The sequence below is a fragment of the Taudactylus pleione genome, unplaced genomic scaffold, assembly GCF_031769625.1.
Source record: "Taudactylus pleione unplaced genomic scaffold, aTauple2 ptg000467l, whole genome shotgun sequence".
In the NCBI taxonomy this organism is placed as follows: domain Eukaryota; kingdom Metazoa; phylum Chordata; class Amphibia; order Anura; family Myobatrachidae; genus Taudactylus; species Taudactylus pleione.
Genome location: NW_028284869.1, coordinates 647,773 through 662,951, shown reverse-complemented (window position 1 = coordinate 662,951; position 15,179 = coordinate 647,773). Strand labels below are relative to the sequence as shown.

The window sequence follows — 15,179 nt, the reverse complement described above, 5'->3', positions numbered from 1 at the left end:
ATGCAAATGAATAAATAAACATGATGTCCACTGAAGTCCACTTTTTGGCACTTTTGGAAAAGAGAATTTGAATCAAATGTTAAAGCAGATAATAGGAAAATATATTTAATAGCCTAATTTACATAAGACTATTTAGATTTGGATATTTTTAAGATGCCATAAATCTAGTATTCTGTGAATGACAAAGCCATGACTCTGTCCATACCCCATAAGTGCTACACATACCAAGAAAGCTTCCCATTTGTTGAAAGGGCATTTCTTGGTCAGTGTATTCCTGATTTCTTCAAAACAAGAAACATTCTGTAAGGAGCTTATGATCTTAAAAAATGAAAAGAATACACTGATAATCCAGTAATTGACTGCAAGGCACTTCTTTTGATGATGGAAAATATTAATACAATGCACAAAATAGGTTTAAAATGTAAATGAATAAATAAACATGATGTCCACTGAAGTCCACTTTTTGGCACTTTTGGAAAAGAGAATTTGAATCACATGCTAAAGCAGATAATAGGAAAATATATTTAATAGCCTAATTTACATAAGACTATTCAGAGCTGGATATTTTTAAGATGCCATAAATCTAGTATTCTGTGAATGACAAAGCCATGACTCTGTCCATATCCCATAAGTGCTACACATACCAACAAAGCTTCCCATTTGTTGAAAGGGCATTTCTTGGTCAGTGTATTCCTGATTTCTTCAAAACAAGAAACATTCTCTAAGGAGCTTATGATCTTAAAAAATGAAAAGAATAAACAAGAAAAATAATGCTTTGGCCAGTGCGACACATACCAACAAAGCTTCCCGTTTTTTGAAAGGGCATTTCTTGGTCAGTGTATTCCTAATTCCTTCAAAACAAGAATAATTCTCTAAGGAGTTTATGATCTTAAAAATTGAATACAAACTATGCGTTGGCCGGGAATCGAAGCCGGGTCAACTGCTTGGAAGGCAGCTATGCTCACCACTATACCACCAACGCTTCCTGGTTTTCAAAAGGGCATTTGTTAGTCAAATCTGTAAGCCACAACACCTGATTGTATGATTTCAATGCTCTACACTGTTAATCCATTAATTGACTGCAATGCACTTCTTTTGATGATGGAAAATATTAATACAATGCACAAATTAGGTTAAAAATGCAAATGAATAAATAAACATGATGTCCACTGAAGTCCACTTTTTGGCACTTTTGGAAAAGAGAATTTGAATCAAATGTTAAAGCAGATAATAGGAAAATATATTTAATAGCCTAATTTACATTAGACTATTTAGAGTTGGATATTTTTAAGATGCCATAAATCTAGTATTCTGTGAATGACAAAGCCATGACTCTGTCCATACCCCATAAGTGCTACACATACCAAGAAAGCTTCCCATTTGTTGAAAGGGCATTTCTTGGTCAGTGTATTCCTGATTTCTTCAAAACAAGAAACATTCTCTAAGGAGCTTATGATCTTAAAAAATGAAAAGAATACACTGTTAATCCAGTAATTGACTGCAATGCACTTCTTTTGATGATGGAAAATATTAATACAATGCACAAAATAGGTTTAAAATGTAAATGAATAAATAAACATGATGTCCACTGAAGTCCACTTTTTGGCACTTTTGGAAAAGAGAATTTGAATCAAATGTTAAAGCAGATAATAGGAAAATATATTTAATAGCCTAATTTACATAAGACTATTCAGAGTTGGATATTTTTAAGATGCCATAAATCTAGTATTCTGTGAATGACAAAGCCATGACTCTGTCCATACCCCATAAGTGCTACACATACCAACAAAGCTTCCCATTTGTTGAAAGGGCATTTCTTGGTCAGTGTATTCCTGATTTCTTCAAAACAAGAAACATTCTCTAAGGAGCTTATGATCTTAAAAAATGAAAAGAATACACAAGAAAAATCATGCGTTGGCCAGTGCTACACATACCAACAAAGCTTCCCGTTTTTTGAAAGGGCATTTCTTGGTCAGTGTATTCCTAATTCCTTCAAAACAAGAATAATTCTCTAAGGAGTTTATGATCTTAAAAATTGAATACAAACTATGCGTTGGCCGGGAATCGAAGCCGGGTCAACTGCTTGGAAGGCAGCTATGCTCACCACTATACCACCAACGCTTCCTGGTTTTCAAAAGGGCATTTGTTAGTCAAATCTGTAAGCCACAACACCTGATTGTATGATTTCAATGCTCTACACTGTTAATCCATTAATTGACTGCAATGCACTTCTTTTGATGATGGAAAATATTAATACAATGCACAAATTAGGTTAAAAATGCAAATGAATAAATAAACATGATGTCCACTGAAGTCCACTTTTTGGCACTTTTGGAAAAGAGAATTTGAATCAAATGTTAAAGCAGATAATAGGAAAATATATTTAATAGCCTAATTTACATAAGACTATTCAGAGTTGGATATTTTTAAGATGCCATAAATCTAGTATTCTCTGAATGACAAAGCCATGACTCTGTCCATACCCCATAAGTGCTACACATACCAACAAAGCTTCCCATTTGTTGAAAGGGCATTTCTTGGTCAGTGTATTCCTGATTTCTTCAAAACAAGAAACATTCTCTAAGGAGCTTATGATCTTAAAAAATGAAAAGAATACACAAGAAAAATCATGCGTTGGCCAGTGCTACACATACCAACAAAGCTTCCCGTTTTTTGAAAGGGCATTTCTTGGTCAGTGTATTCCTAATTCCTTCAAAACAAGAATAATTCTCTAAGGAGTTTATGATCTTAAAAATTGAATACAAACTATGCGTTGGCCGGGAATCGAAGCCGGGTCAACTGCTTGGAAGGCAGCTATGCTCACCACTATACCACCAACGCTTCCTGGTTTTCAAAAGGGCATTTGTTAGTCAAATCTGTAAGCCACAACACCTGATTGTATGATTTCAATGCTCTACACTGTTAATCCATTAATTGACTGCAATGCACTTCTTTTGATGATGGAAAATATTAATACAATGCACAAATTAGGTAAAAAATGCAAATGAATAAATAAACATGATGTACACTGAAGTCCACTTTTTGGCACTTTTGGAAAAGAGAATTTGAATCAAATGTTAAAGCAGATAATAGGAAAATATATTTAATAGCCTAATTTACATAAGACTATTCAGAGTTGGATATTTTTAAGATGCCATAAATCTAGTATTCTGTGAATGACAAAGCCATGACTCTGTCCATACCCCATAAGTGCTACACATACCAAGAAAGCTTCCCATTTGTTGAAAGGGCATTTCTTGGTCAGTGTATTCTTGATTTCTTCAAAACAAGAAACATTCTCTAAGGAGCTTATGATCTTAAAAAATGAAAAGAATACACAAGAAAAATCATGCATTGGCCAGTGCGACACATACCAACAAAGCTTCCCATTTTTTGAAAGGGCATTTCTTGGTCAGTGTATTCCTAATTCCTTCAAAACAAGAATAATTCTCTAAGGAGTTTATGATCTTAAAAATTGAATACAAACTATGCGTTGGCCGGGAATCGAACCTGGGTCAACTGCTTGGAAGGCAGCTATGCTCACCACTATACCACCAACACTTCCTGGTTTTCAAAAGGGCATTTGTTAGTCAAATCTGTAAGCCACAACACCTGATTGTATGATTTCAATGCTCTACACTGTTAATCCATTAATTGACTGCAATGCACTTCTTTTGATGATGGAAAATATTAATACAATGCACAAAATAGGTTTAAAATGTAAATGAATAAATAAACATGATGTCCACTGAAGTCCACTTTTTGGCACTTTTGGAAAAGAGAATTTGAATCAAATGTTAAAGCAGATAATAGGAAAATATATTTAATAGCCTAATTTACATAAGACTATTCAGAGTTGGATATTTTTAAGATGCCATAAATCTAGTATTCTGTGAATGACAAAGCCATGACTCTGTCCATACCCCATAAGTGCTACACATACCAAGAAAGCTTCCCATTTGTTGAAAGGGCATTTCTTGGTCAGTGTATTCCTGATTTCTTCAAAACAAGAAACATTCTGTAAGGAGCTTATGATCTTAAAAAATGAAAAGAATACACTGATAATCCAGTAATTGACTGCAATGCACTTCTTTTGATGATGGAAAATATTAATACAATGCACAAAATAGGTTTAAAATGTAAATGAATAAATAAACATGATGTCCACTGAAGTCCACTTTTTGGCACTTTTGGAAAAGAGAATTTGAATCACATGCTAAAGCAGATAATAGGAAAATATATTTAATAGCCTAATTTACATAAGACTATTCAGAGCTGGATATTTTTAAGATGCCATAAATCTAGTATTCTGTGAATGACAAAGCCATGACTCTGTCCATATCCCATAAGTGCTACACATACCAACAAAGCTTCCCATTTGTTGAAAGGGCATTTCTTGGTCAGTGTATTCCTGATTTCTTCAAAACAAGAAACATTCTCTAAGGAGCTTATGATCTTAAAAAATGAAAAGAATACACAAGAAAAATCATGCATTGGCCAGTGCGACACATACCAACAAAGCTTCCCATTTTTTGAAAGGGCATTTCTTGGTCAGTGTATTCCTAATTCCTTCAAAACAAGAATAATTCTCTAAGGAGTTTATGATCTTAAAAATTGAATACAAACTATGCGTTGGCCGGGAATCGAACCTGGGTCAACTGCTTGGAAGGCAGCTATGCTCACCACTATACCACCAACACTTCCTGGTTTTCAAAAGGGCATTTGTTAGTCAAATCTGTAAGCCACAACACCTGATTGTATGATTTCAATGCTCTACACTGTTAATCCATTAATTGACTGCAATGCACTTCTTTTGATGATGGAAAATATTAATACAATGCACAAAATAGGTTTAAAATGTAAATGAATAAATAAACATGATGTCCACTGAAGTCCACTTTTTGGCACTTTTGGAAAAGAGAATTTGAATCAAATGTTAAAGCAGATAATAGGAAAATATATTTAATAGCCTAATTTACATAAGACTATTCAGAGTTGGATATTTTTAAGATGCCATAAATCTAGTATTCTGTGAATGACAAAGCCATGACTCTGTCCATACCCCATAAGTGCTACACATACCAAGAAAGCTTCCCATTTGTTGAAAGGGCATTTCTTGGTCAGTGTATTCCTGATTTCTTCAAAACAAGAAACATTCTGTAAGGAGCTTATGATCTTAAAAAATGAAAAGAATACACTGATAATCCAGTAATTGACTGCAATGCACTTCTTTTGATGATGGAAAATATTAATACAATGCACAAAATAGGTTTAAAATGTAAATGAATAAATAAACATGATGTCCACTGAAGTCCACTTTTTGGCACTTTTGGAAAAGAGAATTTGAATCACATGCTAAAGCAGATAATAGGAAAATATATTTAATAGCCTAATTTACATAAGACTATTCAGAGCTGGATATTTTTAAGATGCCATAAATCTAGTATTCTGTGAATGACAAAGCCATGACTCTGTCCATATCCCATAAGTGCTACACATACCAACAAAGCTTCCCATTTGTTGAAAGGGCATTTCTTGGTCAGTGTATTCCTGATTTCTTCAAAACAAGAAACATTCTCTAAGGAGCTTATGATCTTAAAAAATGAAAAGAATAAACAAGAAAAATCATGCTTTGGCCAGTGCGACACATACCAACAAAGCTTCCCGTTTTTTGAAAGGGCATTTCTTGGTCAGTGTATTCCTAATTCCTTCAAAACAAGAATAATTCTCTAAGGAGTTTATGATCTTAAAAATTGAATACAAACTATGCGTTGGCCGGGAATCGAACCCGGGTCAACTGCTTGGAAGGCAGCTATGCTCACCACTATACCACCAACGCTTCCTGGTTTTCAAAAGGGCATTTGTTAGTCAAATCTGTAAGCCACAACACCTGATTGTATGATTTCAATGCTCTACACTGTTAATCCATTAATTGACTGCAATGCACTTCTTTTGATGATGGAAAATATTAATACAATGCACAAATTAGGTTAAAAATGCAAATGAATAAATAAACATGATGTCCACTGAAGTCCACTTTTTGGCACTTTTGGAAAAGAGAATTTGAATCAAATGTTAAAGCAGATAATAGGAAAATATATTTAATAGCCTAATTTACATAAGACTATTTAGAGTTGGATATTTTTAAGATGCCATAAATCTAGTATTCTGTGAATGACAAAGCCATGACTCTGTCCATACCCCATAAGTGCTACACATACCAAGAAAGCTTCCCATTTGTTGAAAGGGCATTTCTTGGTCAGTGTATTCCTGATTTCTTCAAAACAAGAAACATTCTCTAAGGAGCTTATGATCTTAAAAAATGAAAAGAATACACTGTTAATCCAGTAATTGACTGCAATGCACTTCTTTTGATGATGGAAAATATTAATACAATGCACAAAATAGGTTTAAAATGTAAATGAATAAATAAACATGATGTCCACTGAAGTCCACTTTTTGGCACTTTTGGAAAAGAGAATTTGAATCAAATGTTAAAGCAGATAATAGGAAAATATATTTAATAGCCTAATTTACATAAGACTATTCAGAGTTGGATATTTTTAAGATGCCATAAATCTAGTATTCTGTGAATGACAAAGCCATGACTCTGTCCATACCCCATAAGTGCTACACATACCAAGAAAGCTTCCCATTTGTTGAAAGGGCATTTCTTGGTCAGTGTATTCCTGATTTCTTCAAAACAAGAAACATTCTGTAAGGAGCTTATGATCTTAAAAAATGAAAAGAATACACTGATAATCCAGTAATTGACTGCAATGCACTTCTTTTGATGATGGAAAATATTAATACAATGCACAAAATAGGTTTAAAATGTAAATGAATAAATAAACATGATGTCCACTGAAGTCCACTTTTTGGCACTTTTGGAAAAGAGAATTTGAATCACATGCTAAAGCAGATAATAGGAAAATATATTTAATAGCCTAATTTACATAAGACTATTCAGAGCTGGATATTTTTAAGATGCCATAAATCTAGTATTCTGTGAATGACAAAGCCATGACTCTGTCCATATCCCATAAGTGCTACACATACCAACAAAGCTTCCCATTTGTTGAAAGGGCATTTCTTGGTCAGTGTATTCCTGATTTCTTCAAAACAAGAAACATTCTCTAAGGAGCTTATGATCTTAAAAAATGAAAAGAATAAACAAGAAAAATCATGCTTTGGCCAGTGCGACACATACCAACAAAGCTTCCCGTTTTTTGAAAGGGCATTTCTTGGTCAGTGTATTCCTAATTCCTTCAAAACAAGAATAATTCTCTAAGGAGTATATGATCTTAAAAATTGAATACAAACTATGCGTTGGCCGGGAATCGAACCCGGGTCAACTGCTTGGAAGGCAGCTATGCTCACCACTATACCACCAACGCTTCCTGGTTTTCAAAAGGGCATTTGTTAGTCAAATCTGTAAGCCACAACACCTGATTGTATGATTTCAATGCTCTACACTGTTAATCCATTAATTGACTGCAATGCACTTCTTTTGATGATGGAAAATATTAATACAATGCACAAATTAGGTTAAAAATGCAAATGAATAAATAAACATGATGTCCACTGAAGTCCACTTTTTGGCACTTTTGGAAAAGAGAATTTGAATCAAATGTTAAAGCAGATAATAGGAAAATATATTTAATAGCCTAATTTACATAAGACTATTTAGAGTTGGATATTTTTAAGATGCCATAAATCTAGTATTCTGTGAATGACAAAGCCATGACTCTGTCCATACCCCATAAGTGCTACACATACCAAGAAAGCTTCCCATTTGTTGAAAGGGCATTTCTTGGTCAGTGTATTCCTGATTTCTTCAAAACAAGAAACATTCTCTAAGGAGCTTATGATCTTAAAAAATGAAAAGAATACACTGTTAATCCAGTAATTGACTGCAATGCACTTCTTTTGATGATGGAAAATATTAATACAATGCACAAAATAGGTTTAAAATGTAAATGAATAAATAAACATGATGTCCACTGAAGTCGACTTTTTGGCACTTTTGGAAAAGAGAATTTGAATCACATGCTAAAGCAGATAATAGGAAAATATATTTAATAGCCTAATTTACATAAGACTATTCAGAGCTGGATATTTTTAAGATGCCATAAATCTAGTATTCTCTGAATGACAAAGCCATGACTCTGTCCATATCCCATAAGTGCTACACATACCAACAAAGCTTCCCATTTGTTGAAAGGGCATTTCTTGGTCAGTGTATTCCTGATTTCTTCAAAACAAGAAACATTCTCTAAGGAGCTTATGATCTTAAAAAATGAAAAGAATACACAAGAAAAATCATGCGTTGGCCAATGCTACACATACCAACAAAGCTTCCCGTTTTTTGAAAGGGCATTTCTTGGTCAGTGTATTCCTAATTCCTTCAAAACAAGAATAATTCTCTAAGGAGTTTATGATCTTAAAAATTGAATACAAACTATGCGTTGGCCGGGAATCGAAGCCGGGTCAACTGCTTGGAAGGCAGCTATGCTCACCACTATACCACCAACGCTTCCTGGTTTTCAAAAGGGCATTTGTTAGTCAAATCTGTAAGCCACAACACCTGATTGTATGATTTCAATGCTCTACACTGTTAATCCATTAATTGACTGCAATGCACTTCTTTTGATGATGGAAAATATTAATACAATGCACAAATTAGGTTAAAAATGCAAATGAATAAATAAACATGATGTCCACTGAAGTCCACTTTTTGGCACTTTTGGAAAAGAGAATTTGAATCAAATGTTAAAGCAGATAATAGGAAAATATATTTAATAGCCTAATTTACATAAGACTATTCAGAGTTGGATATTTTTAAGATGCCATAAATCTAGTATTCTGTGAATGACAAAGCCATGACTCTGTCCATACCCCATAAGTGCTACACATACCAACAAAGCTTCCCATTTGTTGAAAGGGCATTTCTTGGTCAGTGTATTCCTGATTTCTTCAAAACAAGAAACATTCTCTAAGGAGCTTATGATCTTAAAAAATGAAAAGAATACACAAGAAAAATCATGCTTTGGCCAGTGCGACACATACGAACAAAGCTTCCCGTTTTTTGAAAGGGCATTTCTTGGTCAGTGTATTCCTAATTCCTTCAAAACAAGAATAATTCTCTAAGGAGTTTATGATCTTAAAAATTGAATACAAACTATGCGTTGGCCGGGAATCGAACCCGGGTCAACTGCTTGGAAGGCAGCTATGCTCACCACTATACCACCAACGCTTCCTGGTTTTCAAAAGGGCATTTGTTAGTCAAATCTGTAAGCCACAACACCTGATTGTATGATTTCAATGCTCTACACTGTTAATCCATTAATTGACTGCAATGCACTTCTTTTGATGATGGAAAATATTAATACAATGCACAAATTAGGTTAAAAATGCAAATGAATAAATAAACATGATGTCCACTGAAGTCCACTTTTTGGCACTTTTGGAAAAGAGAATTTGAATCAAATGTTAAAGCAGATAATAGGAAAATATATTTAATAGCCTAATTTACATAAGACTATTTAGAGTTGGATATTTTTAAGATGCCATAAATCTAGTATTCTGTGAATGACAAAGCCATGACTCTGTCCATACCCCATAAGTGCTACACATACCAAGAAAGCTTCCCATTTGTTGAAAGGGCATTTCTTGGTCAGTGTATTCCTGATTTCTTCAAAACAAGAAACATTCTCTAAGGAGCTTATGATCTTAAAAAATGAAAAGAATACACTGTTAATCCAGTAATTGACTGCAATGCACTTCTTTTGATGATGGAAAATATTAATACAATGCACAAAATAGGTTTAAAATGTAAATGAATAAATAAACATGATGTCCACTGAAGTCGACTTTTTGGCACTTTTGGAAAAGAGAATTTGAATCACATGCTAAAGCAGATAATAGGAAAATATATTTAATAGCCTAATTTACATAAGACTATTCAGAGCTGGATATTTTTAAGATGCCATAAATCTAGTATTCTCTGAATGACAAAGCCATGACTCTGTCCATATCCCATAAGTGCTACACATACCAACAAAGCTTCCCATTTGTTGAAAGGGCATTTCTTGGTCAGTGTATTCCTGATTTCTTCAAAACAAGAAACATTCTCTAAGGAGCTTATGATCTTAAAAAATGAAAAGAATACACAAGAAAAATCATGCGTTGGCCAATGCTACACATACCAACAAAGCTTCCCGTTTTTTGAAAGGGCATTTCTTGGTCAGTGTATTCCTAATTCCTTCAAAACAAGAATAATTCTCTAAGGAGTTTATGATCTTAAAAATTGAATACAAACTATGCGTTGGCCGGGAATCGAAGCCGGGTCAACTGCTTGGAAGGCAGCTATGCTCACCACTATACCACCAACGCTTCCTGGTTTTCAAAAGGGCATTTGTTAGTCAAATCTGTAAGCCACAACACCTGATTGTATGATTTCAATGCTCTACACTGTTAATCCATTAATTGACTGCAATGCACTTCTTTTGATGATGGAAAATATTAATACAATGCACAAATTAGGTTAAAAATGCAAATGAATAAATAAACATGATGTCCACTGAAGTCCACTTTTTGGCACTTTTGGAAAAGAGAATTTGAATCAAATGTTAAAGCAGATAATAGGAAAATATATTTAATAGCCTAATTTACATAAGACTATTCAGAGTTGGATATTTTTAAGATGCCATAAATCTAGTATTCTGTGAATGACAAAGCCATGACTCTGTCCATACCCCATAAGTGCTACACATACCAACAAAGCTTCCCATTTGTTGAAAGGGCATTTCTTGGTCAGTGTATTCCTGATTTCTTCAAAACAAGAAACATTCTCTAAGGAGCTTATGATCTTAAAAAATGAAAAGAATACACAAGAAAAATCATGCGTTGGCCAGTGCTACACATACCAACAAAGCTTCCCGTTTTTTGAAAGGGCATTTCTTGGTCAGTGTATTCCTAATTCCTTCAAAACAAGAATAATTCTCTAAGGAGTTTATGATCTTAAAAATTGAATACAAACTATGCGTTGGCCGGGAATCGAAGCCGGGTCAACTGCTTGGAAGGCAGCTATGCTCACCACTATACCACCAACGCTTCCTGGTTTTCAAAAGGGCATTTGTTAGTCAAATCTGTAAGCCACAACACCTGATTGTATGATTTCAATGCTCTACACTGTTAATCCATTAATTGACTGCAATGCACTTCTTTTGATGATGGAAAATATTAATACAATGCACAAATTAGGTAAAAAATGCAAATGAATAAATAAACATGATGTACACTGAAGTCCACTTTTTGGCACTTTTGGAAAAGAGAATTTGAATCAAATGTTAAAGCAGATAATAGGAAAATATATTTAATAGCCTAATTTACATAAGACTATTCAGAGTTGGATATTTTTAAGATGCCATAAATCTAGTATTCTGTGAATGACAAAGCCATGACTCTGTCCATACCCCATAAGTGCTACACATACCAAGAAAGCTTCCCATTTGTTGAAAGGGCATTTCTTGGTCAGTGTATTCTTGATTTCTTCAAAACAAGAAACATTCTCTAAGGAGCTTATGATCTTAAAAAATGAAAAGAATACACAAGAAAAATCATGCATTGGCCAGTGCGACACATACCAACAAAGCTTCCCATTTTTTGAAAGGGCATTTCTTGGTCAGTGTATTCCTAATTCCTTCAAAACAAGAATAATTCTCTAAGGAGTTTATGATCTTAAAAATTGAATACAAACTATGCGTTGGCCGGGAATCGAACCTGGGTCAACTGCTTGGAAGGCAGCTATGCTCACCACTATACCACCAACACTTCCTGGTTTTCAAAAGGGCATTTGTTAGTCAAATCTGTAAGCCACAACACCTGATTGTATGATTTCAATGCTCTACACTGTTAATCCATTAATTGACTGCAATGCACTTCTTTTGATGATGGAAAATATTAATACAATGCACAAAATAGGTTTAAAATGTAAATGAATAAATAAACATGATGTCCACTGAAGTCCACTTTTTGGCACTTTTGGAAAAGAGAATTTGAATCAAATGTTAAAGCAGATAATAGGAAAATATATTTAATAGCCTAATTTACATAAGACTATTCAGAGTTGGATATTTTTAAGATGCCATAAATCTAGTATTCTGTGAATGACAAAGCCATGACTCTGTCCATACCCCATAAGTGCTACACATACCAAGAAAGCTTCCCATTTGTTGAAAGGGCATTTCTTGGTCAGTGTATTCCTGATTTCTTCAAAACAAGAAACATTCTGTAAGGAGCTTATGATCTTAAAAAATGAAAAGAATACACTGATAATCCAGTAATTGACTGCAATGCACTTCTTTTGATGATGGAAAATATTAATACAATGCACAAAATAGGTTTAAAATGTAAATGAATAAATAAACATGATGTCCACTGAAGTCCACTTTTTGGCACTTTTGGAAAAGAGAATTTGAATCACATGCTAAAGCAGATAATAGGAAAATATATTTAATAGCCTAATTTACATAAGACTATTCAGAGCTGGATATTTTTAAGATGCCATAAATCTAGTATTCTGTGAATGACAAAGCCATGACTCTGTCCATATCCCATAAGTGCTACACATACCAACAAAGCTTCCCATTTGTTGAAAGGGCATTTCTTGGTCAGTGTATTCCTGATTTCTTCAAAACAAGAAACATTCTCTAAGGAGCTTATGATCTTAAAAAATGAAAAGAATAAACAAGAAAAATCATGCTTTGGCCAGTGCGACACATACCAACAAAGCTTCCCGTTTTTTGAAAGGGCATTTCTTGGTCAGTGTATTCCTAATTCCTTCAAAACAAGAATAATTCTCTAAGGAGTTTATGATCTTAAAAATTGAATACAAACTATGCGTTGGCCGGGAATCGAACCCGGGTCAACTGCTTGGAAGGCAGCTATGCTCACCACTATACCACCAACGCTTCCTGGTTTGCAAAAGGGCATTTGTTAGTCAAATCTGTAAGCCACAACACCTGATTGTATGATTTCAATGCTCTACACTGTTAATCCATTAATTGACTGCAATGCACTTCTTTTGATGATGGAAAATATTAATACAATGCACAAATTAGGTTAAAAATGCAAATGAATAAATAAACATGATGTCCACTGAAGTCCACTTTTTGGCACTTTTGGAAAAGAGAATTTGAATCAAATGTTAAAGCAGATAATAGGAAAATATATTTAATAGCCTAATTTACATAAGACTATTTAGAGTTGGATATTTTTAAGATGCCATAAATCTAGTATTCTGTGAATGACAAAGCCATGACTCTGTCCATACCCCATAAGTGCTACACATACCAAGAAAGCTTCCCATTTGTTGAAAGGGCATTTCTTGGTCAGTGTATTCCTGATTTCTTCAAAACAAGAAACATTCTCTAAGGAGCTTATGATCTTAAAAAATGAAAAGAATACACTGTTAATCCAGTAATTGACTGCAATGCACTTCTTTTGATGATGGAAAATATTAATACAATGCACAAAATAGGTTTAAAATGTAAATGAATAAATAAACATGATGTCCACTGAAGTCCACTTTTTGGCACTTTTGGAAAAGAGAATTTGAATCACATGCTAAAGCAGATAATAGGAAAATATATTTAATAGCCTAATTTACATAAGACTATTCAGAGCTGGATATTTTTAAGATGCCATAAATCTAGTATTCTGTGAATGACAAAGCCATGACTCTGTCCATATCCCATAAGTGCTACACATACCAACAAAGCTTCCCATTTGTTGAAAGGGCATTTCTTGGTCAGTGTATTCCTGATTTCTTCAAAACAAGAAACATTCTCTAAGGAGCTTATGATCTTAAAAAATGAAAAGAATAAACAAGAAAAATCATGCTTTGGCCAGTGCGACACATACCAACAAAGCTTCCCGTTTTTTGAAAGGGCATTTCTTGGTCAGTGTATTCCTAATTCCTTCAAAACAAGAATAATTCTCTAAGGAGTATATGATCTTAAAAATTGAATACAAACTATGCGTTGGCCGGGAATCGAACCCGGGTCAACTGCTTGGAAGGCAGCTATGCTCACCACTATACCACCAACGCTTCCTGGTTTTCAAAAGGGCATTTGTTAGTCAAATCTGTAAGCCACAACACCTGATTGTATGATTTCAATGCTCTACACTGTTAATCCATTAATTGACTGCAATGCACTTCTTTTGATGATGGAAAATATTAATACAATGCACAAATTAGGTTAAAAATGCAAATGAATAAATAAACATGATGTCCACTGAAGTCCACTTTTTGGCACTTTTGGAAAAGAGAATTTGAATCAAATGTTAAAGCAGATAATAGGAAAATATATTTAATAGCCTAATTTACATAAGACTATTTAGAGTTGGATATTTTTAAGATGCCATAAATCTAGTATTCTGTGAATGACAAAGCCATGACTCTGTCCATACCCCATAAGTGCTACACATACCAAGAAAGCTTCCCATTTGTTGAAAGGGCATTTCTTGGTCAGTGTATTCCTGATTTCTTCAAAACAAGAAACATTCTCTAAGGAGCTTATGATCTTAAAAAATGAAAAGAATACACTGTTAATCCAGTAATTGACTGCAATGCACTTCTTTTGATGATGGAAAATATTAATACAATGCACAAAATAGGTTTAAAATGTAAATGAATAAATAAACATGATGTCCACTGAAGTCGACTTTTTGGCACTTTTGGAAAAGAGAATTTGAATCACATGCTAAAGCAGATAATAGGAAAATATATTTAATAGCCTAATTTACATAAGACTATTCAGAGCTGGATATTTTTAAGATGCCATAAATCTAGTATTCTCTGAATGACAAAGCCATGACTCTGTCCATATCCCATAAGTGCTACACATACCAACAAAGCTTCCCATTTGTTGAAAGGGCATTTCTTGGTCAGTGTATTCCTGATTTCTTCAAAACAAGAAACATTCTCTAAGGAGCTTATGATCTTAAAAAATGAAAAGAATACACAAGAAAAATCATGCGTTGGCCAATGCTACACATACCAACAAAGCTTCCCGTTTTTTGAAAGGGCATTTCTTGGTCAGTGTATTCCTAATTCCTTCAAAACAAGAATAATTCTCTAAGGAGTTTATGATCTTAAAAATTGAATACAAACT

At 33.9% G+C, this 15,179-nt stretch overlaps 11 non-coding genes across 11 annotated transcripts; all 11 read right to left on the bottom strand.

Moving 5' to 3' along the window:
* Positions 1–910: 910 nt before the first annotated feature.
* Positions 911–982, bottom strand: TRNAG-UCC (transfer RNA glycine (anticodon UCC)). The gene has a single exon. It is a non-coding gene; the product is annotated as a tRNA-Gly (tRNA).
* Positions 983–2,049: 1,067 nt separating this feature from the next.
* TRNAG-UCC (transfer RNA glycine (anticodon UCC)) lies at positions 2,050–2,121 on the bottom strand. The gene has a single exon. It is a non-coding gene; the product is annotated as a tRNA-Gly (tRNA).
* A 648-nt stretch (positions 2,122–2,769) lies between these two features.
* TRNAG-UCC (transfer RNA glycine (anticodon UCC)) lies at positions 2,770–2,841 on the bottom strand. Its single transcript has one exon. It is a non-coding gene; the product is annotated as a tRNA-Gly (tRNA).
* A 2,926-nt stretch (positions 2,842–5,767) lies between these two features.
* TRNAG-UCC (transfer RNA glycine (anticodon UCC)) lies at positions 5,768–5,839 on the bottom strand. The gene has a single exon. It is a non-coding gene; the product is annotated as a tRNA-Gly (tRNA).
* Positions 5,840–7,325: 1,486 nt separating this feature from the next.
* On the bottom strand, positions 7,326–7,397 carry TRNAG-UCC (transfer RNA glycine (anticodon UCC)). The gene has a single exon. It is a non-coding gene; the product is annotated as a tRNA-Gly (tRNA).
* A 1,067-nt stretch (positions 7,398–8,464) lies between these two features.
* Positions 8,465–8,536, bottom strand: TRNAG-UCC (transfer RNA glycine (anticodon UCC)). Its single transcript has one exon. It is a non-coding gene; the product is annotated as a tRNA-Gly (tRNA).
* Positions 8,537–9,184: 648 nt separating this feature from the next.
* Positions 9,185–9,256, bottom strand: TRNAG-UCC (transfer RNA glycine (anticodon UCC)). Its single transcript has one exon. It is a non-coding gene; the product is annotated as a tRNA-Gly (tRNA).
* A 1,067-nt stretch (positions 9,257–10,323) lies between these two features.
* On the bottom strand, positions 10,324–10,395 carry TRNAG-UCC (transfer RNA glycine (anticodon UCC)). Its single transcript has one exon. It is a non-coding gene; the product is annotated as a tRNA-Gly (tRNA).
* Positions 10,396–11,043: 648 nt separating this feature from the next.
* Positions 11,044–11,115, bottom strand: TRNAG-UCC (transfer RNA glycine (anticodon UCC)). The gene has a single exon. It is a non-coding gene; the product is annotated as a tRNA-Gly (tRNA).
* A 1,787-nt stretch (positions 11,116–12,902) lies between these two features.
* TRNAG-UCC (transfer RNA glycine (anticodon UCC)) lies at positions 12,903–12,974 on the bottom strand. Its single transcript has one exon. It is a non-coding gene; the product is annotated as a tRNA-Gly (tRNA).
* Positions 12,975–14,041: 1,067 nt separating this feature from the next.
* TRNAG-UCC (transfer RNA glycine (anticodon UCC)) lies at positions 14,042–14,113 on the bottom strand. The gene has a single exon. It is a non-coding gene; the product is annotated as a tRNA-Gly (tRNA).
* Positions 14,114–15,179: the final 1,066 nt, after the last annotated feature.